This window comes from Phocoena sinus, chromosome 18 (genome assembly GCF_008692025.1).
Source record: "Phocoena sinus isolate mPhoSin1 chromosome 18, mPhoSin1.pri, whole genome shotgun sequence".
Lineage (NCBI taxonomy): Eukaryota > Metazoa > Chordata > Mammalia > Artiodactyla > Phocoenidae > Phocoena > Phocoena sinus.
This window is the reverse complement of record NC_045780.1, coordinates 42,370,457-42,389,909: the sequence shown is the minus strand read 5'-3', so window position 1 is coordinate 42,389,909 and position 19,453 is coordinate 42,370,457.

Genomic DNA, 19,453 nt, shown 5'->3' with positions numbered 1-19,453 from the left:
AAAAGCCTTTTACAAGGCTTTGGGTTTTAGGATAACTAAGTAGCAATTCTGGGGAAAAGGCATCATGCTATAATACAAGACAGAATAGGACTTGGATGTAAAATGTTGATTTTTGAATTGTAGTTGCTAAATTCAATGTTACTTTGAGGCAATGATAACTTCATTATGTCTTAATGTTCATACATGTAAAATCATAATAGTATCTGATTTACTGAGCTATTGTTCGGGGACTTTAAGACAATGTAGGTCAAAGATTTTTGTAGGCTATATAGTATGGATGTTTTGATTAAAATCCTTGTATTTTGAAAAAGAGTAAAGAAAGTCTGTATTTTCTTATGGTAACAAACAATTGTAAAATCTCAATGACTTAAAACAACAAACACTTATTTTACAATCATATCTTTTTTCAAGGGCATCTGTTGAGCATAGTCACACAGAACCCAATCTGATGGAGCGGTTGCCATACCAAATGCTTCTGTTTGCTTTACCATATAGAAATGGAGAATTGCATAGACAAGTAAATGATCTAGACCAGAACTGACACACATTCACTTCTGCTATAAGCACTTATTTTCCAGTACAAGGAAATAGATAACAATAAATAAGCCAGGAAATACAGATTTAGCATGTGCCTAGAAAGAAGAAAATGGAAAATAACTGTCAAAAGCAATAATGGTTATCACAAAACATAAATCTTGAAGCCTGAAGTAAAATAGATAGTAAAAATCCATTTCACATGGGTTTTTCACATGAGAATAACAAAATTTAAGTCTTACAATTCTAAACATTAACAAGGATGTGAAGCAAAGAACATTCTTATACACTGGTGGTAGAGTATAAATTGATGCATGACATTTGGAGAAAAATTTGGAAAAAACCCAAGAAAGTGAAAAACATGTAAGCCCTAAATCTTAATTATTCCACTAATTCAATTGCACTCCTTGAAAAAAAGACTGTCCAGGTGCAGAAGTAGTTATTGAGACTTGCTTGTGAGAGCAAAACATTGGAAAAAATATACATGTCTACAAGTTGAGTAAACTAGAATTATATGTAGCCACTTGAATAAATCCCCCAGCAGCAAAACTATAGAACTTTAAAAAGGAATTAACAGAATGATATCCATAGTATGGTATAACTTATATAAAACAAATGCAAAACATAATTAGAGCATTTATGACAGATAAATATCTCACACATAACTTGGTATTTATCATATTATATAGTTTAATTTTTATACATTTAAATAATAAATATGGTATATATATTATTTATTACTTACATTTATTATATAGTTATTTTATTGACTTTAGAAGTATATTTATTTTTAGTTTGCTTAGATGTGTTTTTATAAAATTAAATATAGAATGGGAAATAATTTTGATAATTGTAAAAGTACAGTTGAGACAAAATTAGTTAATATTAGCATATAGGAAGTGATCAAATGATCAAAAGTATGCCTAAACTGGACATTCAACAGTTTAAATGAGTCAACACTGTGCTCACAGGCAAAAATTTAAAAGAAAAATTTAATTCTTTAAAATAAGAAAGTGAACTATTTTATGTAATGAGAAAAAATAACCACACTTCCTCAGCACATCCCTGCCAAAAATCACGATAATGAAAATTAGTGATAAATGTATAGTTCTGTATATATTTCTAGAATCAAAATTTCAGACATTAAAAAAAAAAAAAAAAAAACACTGTCAAAGCTTATCTCACAATTTCCTGCTCAAACTTGAGCCAGTGGTGTGTTGACTCTATGGGGTCCTGAAAGTAGATCTTTAAATACTCAGGAATTTTAAGGTCATTTATTAAAACACAGCTTTATGCAGCCATGGTGAGGTGTGTTCACCATGGAAACACTACAAATCTGGGTTTTTACCCTGAAAAAAAAATTTTAATATAGTTTTTATTTCTGAAACTCAGTTTAACTTACCTGTGCAAACACTAGTTATAGCACTTGAAAAATTCTTTGCATTGTCTTTTAAACCCATACCTGTAAATGGATTTCTTTCCAAATTTAAATACACTTCCTTTATCTGTTGGAAATTCCTTCAAATAATGTTAGATATATAAAATTAAAGTTAAGGACCTGCAGTAGAACACTAATATTCTTGTCTAAATTTAGTGTTAATAATGATTCAATAATCAGTTCTACAGCATACAATATGCAGGGGGATAAGTAGTAAATACTAATCATGAATCTTTTCTAGCACTACTGGATAATAGTGACTAATGATTACTTATGTATAAAATAAAAATAAATAAATACAATAAAGAACAAACAGGTTTTAACACAGCAACATCTCCGGAATAGCCTAAACAATCAGATTCTGCTCTCTGCTAAGTCTTCAATCGGTATTGGAACCCATTTTGGTTTCTGAGTATGAGAACTGTTGCAGACTCTGGATGTGATACCACATAGCCCTGAGGAGGCTGAAATGTCTTCATTTTTATACTCCATTTGTTTTATGCAGGAAGAAAATCTAAGTGACTTATTTCCATTTCCAACCAGTTGAGCTTCATTACTTTACACATTTCAGATTTATTTTTGATAAGCAGTCTAGGCAGACCAAGTATTTTGCTAAAACCAATCTAGCATAAGAATTTCCACAGTCATCTTCTTGTTGGTAAATTCCAAAAAGTGCTCACAAGAAGGTCTGATACAGGCCAATATAGGAGGAAGAAGATTAGTTACAGATCTTCTCTTAATTATTTCCTTTCCAAATGCCTATTACAGAAGGCTTTATCTTGACTACGTTTGATACATAAAAGCCAATATGATATCCTAGATTTCAGAATTTTAAAAGGCATCAAGAATTTTGAGCAAGTTCCAAGAAAGTGATTAATAAAATAAGGGAATCACCAACTGTCTCAAAATAAGAATACCTAACACATGGTGCATTATGTCTACAGTAGGGATTAGGTAATATCTCTGTTTTATTAGGGAAGAGAGTTTAAGTTGAAGAGTGCAAAGGTCATAGAATGAATGGATAAAATTTCCAAGAAGACATATTTTGGCACAATTACAAGTCCGTGAAGATTAACTTGGCTGCCAATGAAAAGATGAAGTGAAGAAAGCTCTTTGCCATTTTTTCCTATCTAACTGCTCACTCCTATTGAGTTGGAACATATACTCAAGCATATTGTTATTTTGCAGATCACTGACTGAGTCACATTGATTTGTACGTCACAATAATTAGTTGAACTGAATAATTTAGTATATGAAATATTTTTCTTTTGTTTCTTTTTAACACATGTATAAAACTATTAAAATGGGCCAAAGCATTTTGTCACATGGAAGAAAGCATGGCCATCATCTCCCTGTCTTTTTACTGACATGCTTAAATATTCTTATGTTTTTTTCTTCTCTTTTCCTAATGTACAAATGTTTGGGTGTGGATTACTAAAGAAAACGTGAACACCCACACACTTTCCCACATCAACACACACACACACACACACACACACACACACACATATACACTCAGAATTTCCAATGGGGAATTTTGCCTTTGGGTTTGAAACAAAAGTCTAACTTTAAAAAAAATTCCTTAACTTTCTTTTGGCTTTTTCCCCAGGGGGTATATCTACCTCTGTGATTAGCTCAAGTCTAGATTGATTAGCTCCAGTCATGAAAACTCTATCTTTGAGTCTTCTAGCTTGGAGGTAGCTACAGAAATTGCCACGCTCCACACATATTCAGAAGAAAAAACAAGAACAAAAAGCACAGACTCTATTTTAAACAAAATTACTAAGATAAATAAAATTAGAGTAGACTAAAAATCAGAAATGACTTATCAGAAAAACCAGGAAGAGTAAGCTGCTTCCCCCATCAAATCCATGAGAGTCAGGAATTAAAAGCATGTAAGGGAAAAAGTTAAATTAAAGCAGCCAGTGTTTAAAAGCAAGGACCTGATTGAAAGTCAGTATGATAAGCCTGACAAATTACTATATCCCAAAACTAAACCATTCCCACAGAAACTAGAAGGTGTACTCTATGAATATATTTAGCCAGAGACTGAAGTCACAGGAACACAAGTAATAGCAAAAAGTCTAGATGAGGAATCAGACTAAACTGGGGATTTACGGAATATAAATAACTTAAAAGTGGGCTTAAACAGTAACAGTGGCAGTTAGAGAAGCCCAACTGTGGGGGAAAAAAAGCTTACAGGACTCAAAATAGCAATGCATACAAATCTAACATTGTTACTAATAAGTGATACAATATAGTGACAAAATTATTGTAAGGACCTGCATCATAATCGCTAGTTGGAATTGTTATGTCTCTGTAGGTGTCATACAGGATATGCTTTCTATTTCAAATCAGAAACCACCAACACATGCACATAACACCTCGGCATGAGGAAGCTCGAGAGTCTCAACTGTGGTTTCTTACACTCAGATGTTCATATAGGCATACTCTCAACATATAACTAGCCCTAATGGCATAGCCTTCTTCCAATCTTAGCAAAACAGCTACAAATTGTCAATATTAGAGTTATCAATAAACAGTGTTGAGATCAACACTGTTATCACTGGTATCAATAGTCCAGAAACTTGCTTCGCATGCATGGTTAAAAAGTTACACTCTAAATCAGTATGTTTTATGTTTTGACCAAGGATCGGAGACACCCAGGTGCACTTCTTATTTCAGTAACATAGCTTTGCCCATTAGACCTGCTGCACTTAATGCTCATAGCACAACTTCCAAACTCTTTTAACCTTCCATCACAACTCCAGAGTTTAGACAGACAGTTTAAAGTCCTTAACAAGGGATTAGGGAATCTTTCTCTGAAGCAGCTGAATTACTTGCATGCACTGATATTTTGCGGGGAGGCGGGGGGACTTGCTAGCTACCTGGTGTGACTGATGATAAGATATAGAGATGTCCACAATGTACACAGATGGTCCAATCAGCACATTAATGTCTCACTTTTATTTATTTTTTATTTATTTATTTATTTTTGCGATATGCGAGCCTCTCACTGTTGTGGCATCTCCCGTTGCCAAGCACAGGCTCCGGACGCACAGGCCCAGCTGGCACGGCTCATGGGCCCAGCTGCTCCGCAGCACACAGAATCCTCCCGGACCGGGGCACGAACCCGCGTCCCCCGCATCGGCAGGCCGACTCTCAACCACTGCGCCACCAGGAAAGCCCAATATCTCACTTTTAAATAAGCATGTTGGCAAAATGATTAAGGAACACCACCAACCTAAAAGAAACCTCAAAATCTTATCCTCAGAGGTAAGGAAATACATTGTATCTATGCTAATAGTAAGAAAAGTCAGAAAATATTATAAATATTAGATGTTAAACGTGTGATACATAAAATTAATAGAAATAGACAAATAAAAATGTGTAAGTTAAAGTTATATAAATCTCTTAAAATTTAGAACAGAAAGACAAAGTCAATAGATGAAAATGATAAGGAAATTAGAGGAGCAGTCATGACAGTTCAATATTCAGCTAAAACAATTATTTTGCTGAGAAGGCAGTGACTGGATTGGGATGAGAGTAGCAAGAAAATGTTCAGAGAAATAATAAAAAACATTTATAATTGAGTGTCGTAAGTATTCAGATGAAAGGGATAATCTATTGCCCAACTAAGTTATAGGTCCATAGGAGAGCATGTAGTGTAAAATTTTAGAAAATCAGGGAAAAATAATACATACTAAAAGCTCCTTGTAAGAAGAGACAAACCAAAATCAGGTCACAGTGAAGTAAGATTTAAAATATAAATTGTATTAAGTTTCTGAACACTAGTACTGGAGGCTAAAATTCAGTGATGTAATTCCTTAATTTTATGAAGTAAAATAAATTTCAATTTAGAAATTGATACTCAGATAAATTATTCATCAAGCATAAAGCATGTAGAGAAATATACTCAGAAGAGCAGTCTCAACAAATTTTCCTGATATGTGTCCTTTCTCAGGATATTTCAAGGTAGAAAACAGGAAAGATACTTGTGATGGAGACAATGGACCTAACACAAGAAGAAATATGTCTGTGTGGCATGGAGCTTTGGGTCATTGAGGGAATTCCTATAATGACCATACAAGGAAACCCTAGAGTTACAGCAGTGTAGGAGAAAGAACAACTGTTCATTTTCCTTTTTTATGTCCAATAAGGAAAATGAACTTTTCAGTTATCTAATGGGATTAAACATGTGAAAATATAAGTATATTACAGAGCTTTCAGAAGGTTGGAAATATTTTAGTATAAATTCAAAAAAAGTTATGCAAATGAAAAGTTCAATCAGGTATTTGAGTAAAAGAGAAAGTTTTACAAAAATGGAAGTGTAATTCAAATATATTGCTTATCTTGGTATAGAACAATATTTTCATAAGCAGAATAATAGATTTAAAGAAAAATGTGAGATAGCTATATTTGAAGAATGGAGAGGAGGAGGAAAGTGGTTTAAGTGTGCTACAGTCTTTATCTAATATAACATATATTTAATGATCTCTATTACTTATGATTAAAATATAGCAGTTTTTATCATGCAGGTTTAGGGAGATTAATTCTAGATGAAATAACTAGAAAGTTGAAAGTTATTTATTTTGAGAAGGGAGCTTGAAGAAAAGAGGATATTGTTTTTAATCTTATACTTATGTCTTTAAAATTTTATTTTACAAATATGTGCAATTACAAATTATGAACATTACAACTGATAAAAGAAGAACAAAGAAAAGTATATTTCGAATGCAGTACTTAGAATTATTTCACCCAAGGCTGGACACCTTGTTTTATGGAGTATTTCATTCCATAACTTTTAAACCAACTTCAAATCCTAAGTCTAAAATTCTCTAATTTTACTTTTTTACTTTCAGTACTATTCCAAAAATTCTGTTAAACTCTTTGCAGTGTCTCTTGACTAGGAATTGAATTTTATATTGACCACAAATATGTAAATGTGGACATAGTAATTTGGGAAGAACTCTAAATTAGACTAGATGACAGCTACACTTCAAATCATGTTTGTGTAACCACATAACTTAAATGACAGAGGGCCAAGAATAAGAAAGTACTTAAATCTGCAGGAGAAAGTAGAAAACCTGTTCCAATCACATTTTAACTTTAAATTTGCATGTTAGAATCAACATGCATCTAAAGTGATTTGCTTATCACTTTAAGATGCATTTATATTCAAGTGGATGGCTTATTTCTTTTTCTTCTTATCCTACTAAACTTCTTTTTTTTTTTTTTTTTGAGGTACGCGGTCCTCTCTTTCTTGTGGCCTCTCCTGTTGTGGAGCACAGGCTCCGGACGCACAGGCTCAGCGGTCATGGCTCACGGGCCCAGCCGCTCCATGTCATGTGGGATCTTCCTGGACCAGGACACGAATCCACGTTCCCTGCATCAGCAGACGGCCTCTCAACAACTGCGCCACCATGGAAGCCCTTATCCTACTAATCTTATCATGCATTACCGATAAAGGATGTTTATTATTCTCTGCTTCAGGTAGTCTTCAGCCATTCTCTATCCCTGTACTGAACTGGGACTCTAAATTATTATTTTTATTTAAAAAATCCTCTTTTAGCAAAAGCTATCACCTTGTGTCAGTTCTCACTTCTTGTAATACTTGACTATTTGTATGACTCCATCATTCTTCAAATGTTATACTTTTGTGTTTATTTTCTTAATTTTTCCTTCAATCTTTCAAATGCTACCCTTTCTTTATTTCCTTATATTTTTACTAAGTAGTATTGCCACACTGTTAGTAAAGATTCTCCAGAATTTTTCTCCTTAAGATCACGTCTTTCTTACAGATTTTTCCAACACCTTTCTTCTGACTTCTAAATATATATCTCATTATGTAATCTTTCTTCAAAGCACAATTTTTAATTGCCTATAGAATATCTCCACAGAGATGCTACCTAAATTTAACAATATTTAGGTGTTAGGGAGACTTTATAAGTATTAACTCAATTAATTCTCATAAAAATCACATTAGGTGATAATATTATTATTTTAATTTTACAGATTAAGAAATTGAAGCTTAGGGGCTTCCCTGGTGGTGCAGTGGTTGAGGGTCCGCCTGCCAATGCAGGAGACACGGGTTCGTACCCCAGTCCGGGAAGATCCCACATGCCGCACAGTGGCTGGGCCTGTGAGCCATGGCCGCTGAGCCTGTGCGTCCGGAGCCTGTGCTGTGAAACGGGAGAGGCCACAACAGTGAGAGGCCCGCGTACCCCCCCAAAAAAAAAAAGAAAAGAAAAGAAATTGAAGCTTAGAATGATTAAGCAACTTATCCAAAGTCACAAATCTAGTAAGTGGCATAGGAACTGTGTCTCTGGAATTCATGATCTTTAATATTATATGATAGCCATATTTGAACACATTGGAATAAAGGAGATGCTCCACCCAATTTATTTATCTATTATGGAAACAAGGTATTTATCTCTCAGACTTGAAATTGTCTAATTATCTTGTAATTTATTCCCTATATGCAATTAGTAACCATACACTCTATGTCTATAACATATTTTTTACATCTCCCATATTATTCTCACTGCTACCACCAATGTAATTCTCAGCCCTCATAATTTAACAAGAGATTATTAACTGGTCCTTCCACCACTGGCCATCAGTTCCCTTCCTCCATTCTCTTTCCTTTTTCCTTGCTTCCTTCCTTCCTTCCTATTTTTTTCTTTATTTCTTTCCCTTTTTTCTTCATGTTGCCTAGGAGATGAATTCCAACTTCCTCATCTATGGCATGCAACAGGAAAGCTCAGTTTCAGCCTTCAGATGCCTATGTTGATCTCCAGTATTTATATGTACTACTAAGTCTTTACACCTATTTACCTCTTTGACTTTTCCAGCTCTATATCACAGAGCCTGACTTCTACAGTATCTGTTTCCCAGGCTCCTGTATCAAGTTACATCAGCTGGGTTCAGACATCGGGAGTCACTGACAACAGAAAGAAGAAGGCATGCACGTTCTATTGTTTTCTCTGCCTTAGGTAGATTCTACTGCATTTCCTCTGTGTCTCCAGCTCCCTCCAGTGCACCCACATTCAAAGTAACTACAGGCCTTGAACTTTAAGAATACAGCTGATTTCATTAATTCCAACTTTGGGGTGATTAGCAGTTCATGCTGTTGTTAATCTCTGGGTTGTCCAACAGTACCTTCTGTGGTTTCTCATATTCTATTGCTTTTTGTGTCAATACCTGTGTTGTTTTCTTTTTTCCCCATTTAAATACTTGGAGTAGTTTTTTGTTTTCCACCTATATTGGGCTGTACACTCTAGTCCTACAGCCCTGTACTTGCCCAGCTTCAAGACCAAAGAAAGAGCCCAAAGTCAGCAAAAAAGACATCAGTGATTTAATGGATAGAGGGATCTTACATGTCTGAAGAAAGGTCCTGGAGTGATACCGCACCATGTGCAGCAGACAGTGGGCAGGATATAGCAGCCATCTTTGCCCCTGGGGTAGGGGGAGGTTTCCAGTTATAAGAGGAATTGACATCAGGTTGGTTTATCAGTTACCAGGGAAACCAGCAGAGAGACGTGCCCCTCACTACCCCTTTGATAAGCTATCATGGTGGAGGTGTTCTGATCTCAAGATTAGAACAATCACTAGCTGGGGCTGGGGGCAAGTATGTGAGAAGGTCAGTCATGTGAGTAGGGTGTAGGTGAAGTAGGCACTGATCAAGCAGGGGATGTACAGAGAACAAGAGAACAGCCATATAAGGTGGCCTGCCCATAAAACCTTTAAAAATAATTAAAAAAACAAACCAAAATTCTTCAAATATTATTTTCCCTTACATATGTTGCCTGTCTGTAGCTCACATTGGTACTTTAATATTTTTTTAAATTCCTATGGCATTGTTAAAATCATTTAATACTTACTTTATATTATTGAATTGTTTTTTGTTTGTTTGTTTGCTTGTTTTTACCACAACATTCCTGGATGCTTCATCAGCACAACTAAATTTTTAAGTTCACGGAGATAGCTTAATATTTCTTCTGTAGTCATCACCATGGTATGTACCTGCAGTAAAGTTCAGTGAACAGCTTTCCAAAGAAAAAGAAAAAAATTTAGACACTTTATAACTTCTGTTTTTCATCATCCAAATATAAATGTTATTCAACTTCTGTAAGTCTCAGTCCCTTCATTTCTAACTTACAATGGTAGTATTAATATCCCCTAGGCCATTTAAAAAGAAAATCATAGTACATAGAGGGGCATTGCTGAGGATGATAGATTTATAGGACCAAGTTCAGTGACTATGGTATGCTTACTCTCAAGTGCTGCACGATTCCACAGCATATATGACAATGTCTCTATAGTAATATTTTGTGCTGCTGATTAAGTATTTTAAAACCTGCACGTAGTTTTAAAATGGATTCACATTTTGACATGCTATACAGAAGACACACAAATATAGAATCTCAGATTATAATATTAATTAGTTCTCATTCTTTTCTGGTCTGTTGCTATGAGAAAGTGTAGAAATTTTGAAAAAGTGTGATCCATACAATAAAAACTAAGGAATGATTTCAAGTAAGAATAGGAGAAACGTATGAGAAATAGTAAGTAAACAGTGAATTCTACTACAAGAAATTTAGCTTCTCCCTGTTCTTTGTTCCATTACATCTTGTTTTTACCTCATGTGGCTTATATTCCAGTGGAGTGAGTCAAGTAAAAAGCAACATAAATATAGATTCTATAAGAAAGTGATAAACAACATAGAGAAAAAGTAAGTGATGAAGGGGGTTAGGGTGTTATGAGACAAAAGTTACACTGATGTAGAGAGTACTAAAGAATTAGGATTAGGCTTGGTTGCATTTATATATATATATATATATGGACTTGATCATGATGAGAGGAAGGCAGGGAATAACTATAACTATATGATCAAAGCCATTAATGGAAAGGACCTCCAAAATCACTGTGAATCTTCTCATGGGTTAAAAAATGTGCAGGAAAACATTGCAATCTAAGATGAGATTGGCTCGTTTCTAAAGAGTTCTGCAAAGACTGAATAATACTTGCTCTAGAGAGATTTTAGGATATTTTTTCTGTCTACAGTATAAACTGTAAATAGCCTTCATAAATTGATGCTTACTAGGTTGCTGACATTGTTTTAACTGTATTGACTATAAATTAAATGCTTGGTATAATTCTATGAAATCTGAGTTTACTACTCTTATTGTCTCCAATAAAGCTGAGACAACTGGTCACAGAGAGTTTAAGCAAATTTATCAAAATGAAGTAGCTAAGAAATGAAGAATCTGAGGTTCAAACTCAGGTAGTTTGGTTCTAGAGCTTTAACTATACTGCCAGTTAAATCTCTGGTGACATCATACATGTTAAAGTGACTAGAAAGTCCAATCCACATTTATTAACTTGACCACTTTTTCAGATTGTAAAAACTGTTAAAAGTCCAGCAGATTCAAAGCTGCTCAGACAGTATGTCCAGGTGATTCACAGAACTCTACATAGCTCAGTGTGGTAAGTTACCTTTCTAGGGAAGCATAGAATAGTGTTTTCAAATGTATGTTCTTATGCAGCCCGACTGGGTTTAATAACTGATTTGCCTCTTATCAGCTGTGTGACCTATAGCAACTACCATTATGCTGTCTAGGTTACTTTTAATTCATTTCTAAATGGCACCAATAGTACCTGGAAATAAAATAAAAATAATATCTGTAATTCAATAGCTATCATTAGCTTGTCTTACTTATTAGTTTTTATTAATTTATTAGCTTCTATTAATTGAGATCTAATATTTACCAGTCCTGAAAATAACACAAGGATAAGCTACTAGACATTATAAACTATCAGCAGGAAACTATTGGAATTATTGACATACGTTCCATTAAAAAGTTTCAAAACTTTATTTTTCTTCATTGAGGTATAATTAACAAATATTGTATATGTTTAAGGAGTGCATAATGATGTTTTGATATATGTATTCATTGTGAAATGATTGCTACAATTAAGCTAACAAACAATATCCATCACTTCAATAATTATTATTTAGGGGTGTGTGTGTGTGTGTGTGTGTGTGTGTGTGTGTGTGTGTGATAAGAATACGGGAACATATGTTTATGTATAATTGATTCACTTTGTTATAAAGCAGAAACGAACACACCATTGTAAAGCAATTATACTCCAATAAAGATATTAAAAGAAAACAAACAAACAAAAAAAACATACAAAAAACCCCCCAAAACAAACAAACAGAAAGAATACTCAAGACCTATACTTCTAGAAAATTTCAATAATAAATTCAGTATCATTAACTATAGTTACCACACTATACATTAGATCTCCAAAACTTATTTACCTTGCATAAATGAAACTTTGTACCCTTTGACCAGCATCTTTTCATTTCCCTCACCTTGCAGGCCCTGCAACCAGTGTTCTGCTTTTTGCTTCTATGAGTTCAACTATTTTAAATTCCACATATATGTGAGAACATACAGTACTTATCATTCTCTATCTCACTTATTTCAGGTAACATAATGCCCTCAAACTCCATCCATATTGTCACAAGAGGCAGGATTTCCAACTTTTTTATGTTTAAAAAACATACAACTCTGTGTTTTGCTGATTTTCTACTGTTTTTATTTTATTTCTGTTCTTATTTTATTATCTCCTTCCTGCTAACTTTGAGCTTAGTTTGTTCTTTTTATAGTTCCTTAAGATATAGAGTTATTATGTGTGCTTGAGATTTCTTCTTTTTTAATATAAGCATTCAATACTATAAAAACTTTTAGTACTGCTTTTGCTGTATCCCATACACTTTGAATGTTATGTTTCTGTTTTCATTTGTATCAAGATATTTTTTAAATTCCCTTTTCATTTTTTATTTAATCCAATGCTTGTTTAAGGGTGTATTTTTTAGTTTCCATGTATTTGTGTGCTTCCTGTGTTTTCTTACTGTTATTGATTTCTATTTTAATTCCACTGTCGTCAGAAAACATACCTGGGATTTATTTCAATCATATTAATTTGTTAATATTTGTTTTGCTTCCTAACTTCCTAAACATGTGATCTATCTTGGAAAATATTCTTTGTGCACTTGAGATGGATGTGTATTCTTCTTCTATTGAGTAGAAAGCTCTGTATATGACTGTATTTATATTTGCTCTATAGTGATCTTCAGTTCTGCTGTTTTCTTATTAATTTTCTCTCTGGATGATTTATTATAAAATAATGTATTGAAGTCTATCAAATAATTTTATTGCTATATATTTCTCTCTCAATGTTTGCTTTATAGATTTATGTGCTCTGATTTTAGGTGCATATGTATTTACAATACCTCCCTGTATGTATTTGTTATACCTCCCTGTTGACGATTTTATCATTTCCAAATGATCTTCTTTGACTCTTGTGAGAGTTTTAACTTACAGTCTATTTTCTTTGACTTTAAGAATAGGCACCTCTGTTCTCTTTAGTTATTATTTGCATGAAATATATTTTCCACTTCTTTTCCAGCCTCTGTATGTCCTTAAATGTAAAAGACAATCTCTTATAGACAACATATAGTTGGATCTTTTTAAATTTTTTTCTTTATCCATTCAGTCACTTGAAGACTCAATTGGGAAGTTTAGACCAGCTTGATAGGTAAGGACCTACCATTGACATTTGGTTAATTATTTTCCATCTGTTTTGTAGTCCTCTTGTTTCTCTCTTCTGTTATTTTCTCTGTGGTTTGATTATTTATTTTATAGTGGTATGTTTCATTCATTATTTTTCCAATTTTGTGTCTACTGCATATGTTCTTTTTTTGTATGGTTAACATGGGGCTCACATCAACAGTTTTATAGTTATAGAAATCTCTTTAAAGCTGATAACAACAACTTGAATTGCACACAAATATTGACAACTCACACATTCACACACACAAGTTTATCTAACTGAAGTTAGATTATACTTCTTTCTGTATTATGAAATACTGACAAATTTCTGTTGCTATAGTTATTATTTTTTATAATATTTATTGGAGTATAGTTGATTTAAAATGTTGTGTTAGTTTCTGTTGCAGAGAAAAGTGAATCAGTTATACATATACATATATATACTTTTTAAAGAATATTTTCCAATATAGATCATTACAGAGTATTGAGAAGTGTTTCCTGTGCTATACAGTTAAGTCCTCACTAGTTACCCATTTTATATATAGTAATGTGTATATGTCAATCACAGTCTCCAAATTTATCCCTACCCCAATCCCCCCTGGTAACCATAAATTTGTTTGATACATTTATGACTCAATTTCAGTTTTGAAATTAAGTTCATTTATATATAATTTTTAGATTTCACATATAAGTGATATTATATGATATTTGTCTTTCTGTGTCTGACTTTCTTCACTCAGTATGACAATCTCTAGGTCCATCCATGTTGCTGAAAATGACATTATTTTGTTTCTTTTTATGGCTGAGTAATAGTCCTTTGTATATACATACCACATCTTTATCCATTGCACTGTTGATGGACATTTAGGTGGCTTCCATGTCCTGGCTCTTATGGATAGTTCTGCAATGAACATTGAGGTGCATGTATCATTTCGAATTATGGTTTTCTCTGGATATATTCCCAGGAGTGGGATTGAAGGATCGTATATTAGCTCTATTTTTAGTTTTTTAAGGAACCTCCATACTGTAGTGGCTGTACCAATTTACATTCACACCAAGAGTGTAATAGGGATAGATTTCTTCCATACCCTCTCCAGCACTTATAATTTGTAGATATTTTGATGATGGCCATTCTGAACAGTGTGAGGTAATACCTCATTGTAGTTTTGATTTTCATTTCTTTAATAATTAGTGATGTGGAACAATTTTTCATGCACTCTTTGGACATCTACATGTCTTCTTTGTAGAAATGTTGATTTAGATCTTCAACCCATTTTTTGATTGGGTTACTTCTGTTTTTGATATTGAGCTGCATGAGCTGTTTGTATATTTTGGAGATTAATCCCTTGTTGGTCGCTTCATCTGCAAATATTTTCTCCCATTCTTTGGGTTGTCTTTTCGTTTTGTTTATGGTTTCCTTTGCTGTGCAAAAGATTTTAAGTTTAATTAGATCCCATTTATTTATTTTTGCTTTTATTTTCAGTACTCTAAAAGGTGGATCAAAAGATCTTGCTGCGAATTATGTCAGAGAGTGTTCTGCCTGTGTTTTACTCTAGAGATTTGTAGTAATCTGCTTTACATTTAGGTCTTTAATCAATTTTGAGTTTAGATTTGTGTGTGGGATTAGAAAATGTTCTAATTTAATTCTTTTACATGTAGCTGTCCAGTTTTCCCAAGACCACTTATTGAAAAGACTGTCTTCTCTCCATTGTATAATCTTGCTCCTTTGTCATATATTAGTTAACCGTATGTTCTTGGGTTTATTTGACTTTATTTGGGTTTATATGACTTTCTGTCCTATTCCATTGACCTATATTCCTGTTTTTATGCCAGTACCATACTGTTTTGATTACTGTAGGTTTGTAGTATAGTCTGAAGTCAGGGAGCCTGATTCCTCCAGCTCCTTTTTTCGTTCTCAAGATTGCTTTGGCTATTTGAGGTCTTTTGTGTTTCCATAAAAATTTAATTTTTTTGGTTCTAATTCTATGAAAAGTACCATTGGTAATTTGATAGGGATTGCATTGAATCTGTAGACTGCTTTGGGTAGTATAGTCATTTTGACACTATTGATTCTTCCAGTCGAAAAACATGGTATATCTCTCCATCTTTTTGTATCATCTTTGATTTCTTTCATTAGTATCTTATAGTTTTCTGCCTACAGTTCTTTTGTCTCTAGGTAGGTTTATTCCTAAGGCAATGGTAAATGGAACTGTTTCCCTAATTTCTCTTTTTGATCTTTCATTGTTAGTGTATAGTCATGCAAGAAATTTCTGTGTATTAATTTTGTAACTTGCTACATTATCAAATTCATTGATGAGCACTAGTTGTGTTCTGTTAACCTAAAATCCTAAAGGATTTTCTATGTATAGTATCATGTCAACTGAAAAAAAAAGTGATAGTTTTAATTCTTTTCCAATTGGGATTACTTTTACTTCTTTTTCTTCCCTGATTATGTGGTTAGAACTTGTGAAATTATGTTGAATAAAAGTGGCAAGAGTGGACACCCTTGTCTTGTCCCTGATCTTAGAGGAAATGTTTTCAGTTTTTCACCATTGAGAATGATGTTTGCTGTGGGATTTTTGTATATGGCCTTTTTTATGTTGAGGTTGGCTTCCTCTATGCACACTGCCTGGAGAATTTTTATCATAAATGGGTGTTGAATTTTGTCAAAATCTATTCTGCATCTACTGAGATGATTATATGGATTTTATACTTCAGTTTGTTAATGTGGTGTATCATATTGATTGCTTTGCATATACTGAAGAATCCTTGCATCCCTGGGATAAATCCCACTTTATTAGGGTGTATTATCCTTTCAAAGTGTTGTTGGATTCAGTTTGCTTGAGGATTTTTACATCTATGTTCATCAGTGATATTGACCTGTACTTTACTTTTTTTGTGGTATCTTTGTCTGGTTTGGTATCAGGGTGATGGTGGCCTCATAGAATGAGCATGGGAGTGTTCAATCCTCTGCAATATTTTTGGGAGAGTTTCAGAAGGATAGGTTTTAACTCTAAATGTTTCATAGAATTTGCCTGTGAAGTCATCTTGTCCTGGACTTTTGTTTGTTGGGAGTTTTTATTTTCAATTTCAGTACTTATGGCTGGTCTGTTCATATTTTCCATTTTTTCCTGATTCATTTTTGGAAGGTTGTACCTTTCTAGGAATTAGCCCATTTCTTCCAGGTTTCCCATTTTATTGGCATATAGTTGCTTGTAGTAACCTCTTATGGTCCTTTGTATTTCGGTGATGTTTGTTGTAACTTTTCCTTTTTCATGTCTAATTTTATTGATTTGAGTTCTCTCCTTTTCTTTCTCTTTATGAGTATGCCTAATGGTTTATCAATTTTATCTTCTCAATGAACCATCTTTTAGTTTTATTGATCTTTGTTATTGTTTTATTTGCCTCTACTTCATTTATTTCTGCTCTGACCATTATGATTTCTTTCCTTCTACTAACTTTGAGTTTTGCTTATTCTTCTTTCTCTTGTGGCTTTTGTTGTAAGTTTAGGTAGTTTATTTGAGATTTTTCTTGATTTTTTGTGGTAACATTGTATGGCTATAAACTTCGTTCTTAGAACAGTTTTGCTGTGTTACATAGGTTTGGATCACCATGCATTTGTTTTCATTTGTCTCTAGATATTTTTTAGTTTCCTCTTTGATTTCTTCAAAGAAGTGTTTCTTGTTTAGTAACATATTGTTTAGCCTCTTTGTGTTTGTGTTTTTTACAGTTTTTGTCCTGTAATTGATTTCTACTCTTATAGCATTGTGGTCACAAAAGATGTTTGATATGATTTCAGTTTTCTTAAACTTACCAAGGCTTGATTTGTGACTGAAGATGTGATCTATCCTGGAGAATGTTCAAGTGCAGTTTAGAAGAAATTGTATTATTCTGCCTTCAGATGAAATGTTCTATAAATATCAAGTGAGTCTATCTGGTCTAATGTGTCATTTAAGGCCTGTTTCCGTACTAATTTTCTCACTGGATGATATGTCCATTGGTGTAAGTGGGATGTTAAAGTCCCCCACTATTATTATGGTACTGTCCTTTTCCCCTTTTATGACTGTTAACATTTGCCTTATATATTGATGTGCTCCCATGTTAGGTGCATATATATTTACAATTTTCATATCTTCTTCTTGGATTGATCCCTTGATTATCATGTAGTATCCTTCCTTGTCTCTTGTAAGAGTTTTATTTTAAGATCTATTTTGTCTGATATGAGTACTGCTACTCCAGCTTTCTTTTGATTTCCATTTGCATGGAATATATTTTTCCTTCCCCTTACTTTCAATCTGTATGTGTCTCCAGGTCTAAAATGAGTCTCTTGTAGACTGCATACATACAGGTCTTCTTTTTGTATCCATTCAGCCAGTCTGTGTCTTTTGCTTGGAGCATGTAATCCATTTATATTTAAGGTAATTATCAATATGTGTGTTCTTATTGACATTTAAAAAAAAATTGTTTGGGTTTGTTTTTGTAGGTCTTTTTGCCTCACTTCCTCCTTTGTTCTCTTCTCTTGTGGTTTGATGACCACCTTTAATGTTGTCTTTGGATAGCTTTTTCTTTTTTGTGTGTGTATCTATTGTAGGTTTTTGGTTTGCATTTCCCATGAGGTTTGGATATAGCAGTCTATATATATACAAGGTTGTTTTAAGTTGTTGGTCTCTTAATTTCAAATGCTATTCCCATTTCCTGCATTTGTACTCTCTTCTTCTCATGGTTGCTTGTTTTGATATTATATTTGTGTGTGGATGATTTCCTGACTTTACAATACGTTTGTCTTTACCAGTGAACTTTCCCATTTGTGATTTTCTTATTTCTGGTTGTGGGCTTTTCTTTTCTCCCTAGAGAAGTTCTTTTAGCATTTGTTGTAAACTGGTTTACTAGCGCTGAATTCTCTTTGCTTTTGCTTGTCTGTAAAGCTTTTGATTTCTCCTTCAAATCTGAATGAGAGCCTTGCTAGGTAGAATATTCTTGATTGTAGATTGTTCTCTTTCATCACTTTAAATATATTGTGCCACTCCTTGTCTGCAGAGTTTCTGCTGAAAAATCAGTTGATAAACTTATGGGGATTACCCTGTATGTTATTTGCTTCTTTTCCCTTGTTGCTTTTAATATTTATTCTTTGTATTTATTTTTTGTTAGTTTGATTAATCTGTGTCTTGGCATGTTTCTCCTTGAGTTTATCCTGTATAGGACTCTCTGTTTTTCCTGCAGTTGGTTTACTATTTCTTTTCCTATGTTAGTGAAGTTTTTGACTATAATCTCTTTAAATATTTTTTCAGGCCCTTTTTTTTTTCTCTTCTTCTTCTGGAACCCCTAAATGTGAATCTTGGTGCATTTAATATTGTCCCAGAAGTCTCTGAGACTGTCCTAATTTATTTTCATTCTTTTTTCTTTATTCTGTTCAATGGCAGTGATTTCCACTACTCTGTCTTCCAGCTCACTTATTCGTTCTTGTGCCTCAGTTATTCTGCTATTGATTTCTTCTGGTGTATTTTTCGTTTCATTTATTGTGTTGCTTATCTCTGTTTGTTCTTTAAATTTTCTATCTCTTTGTTATACATTTCTTTTATCTTCTCAATATGTGCCATCATTCTTTTTCTGAGATTTTGGATCATCTTCACTATCATTACTCTGAATTATTTTTCAGGTAGATAGCCTATCTGCTCTTCATTTAGTTGTTCTTGTAGGTTTTTATCTTGCTCCTTCTTTTGCAACATAATTCACTGTCTTCTCATTTTATCTAACTTACTGTGTTTGTGGACTCCTTTCTGCAGGTTACACAATCATATTTTCTCTTGCTTCTGGTGTCTGTCACCTGGTGGGTGAGGTTGGTCCAAAGACTTATGCA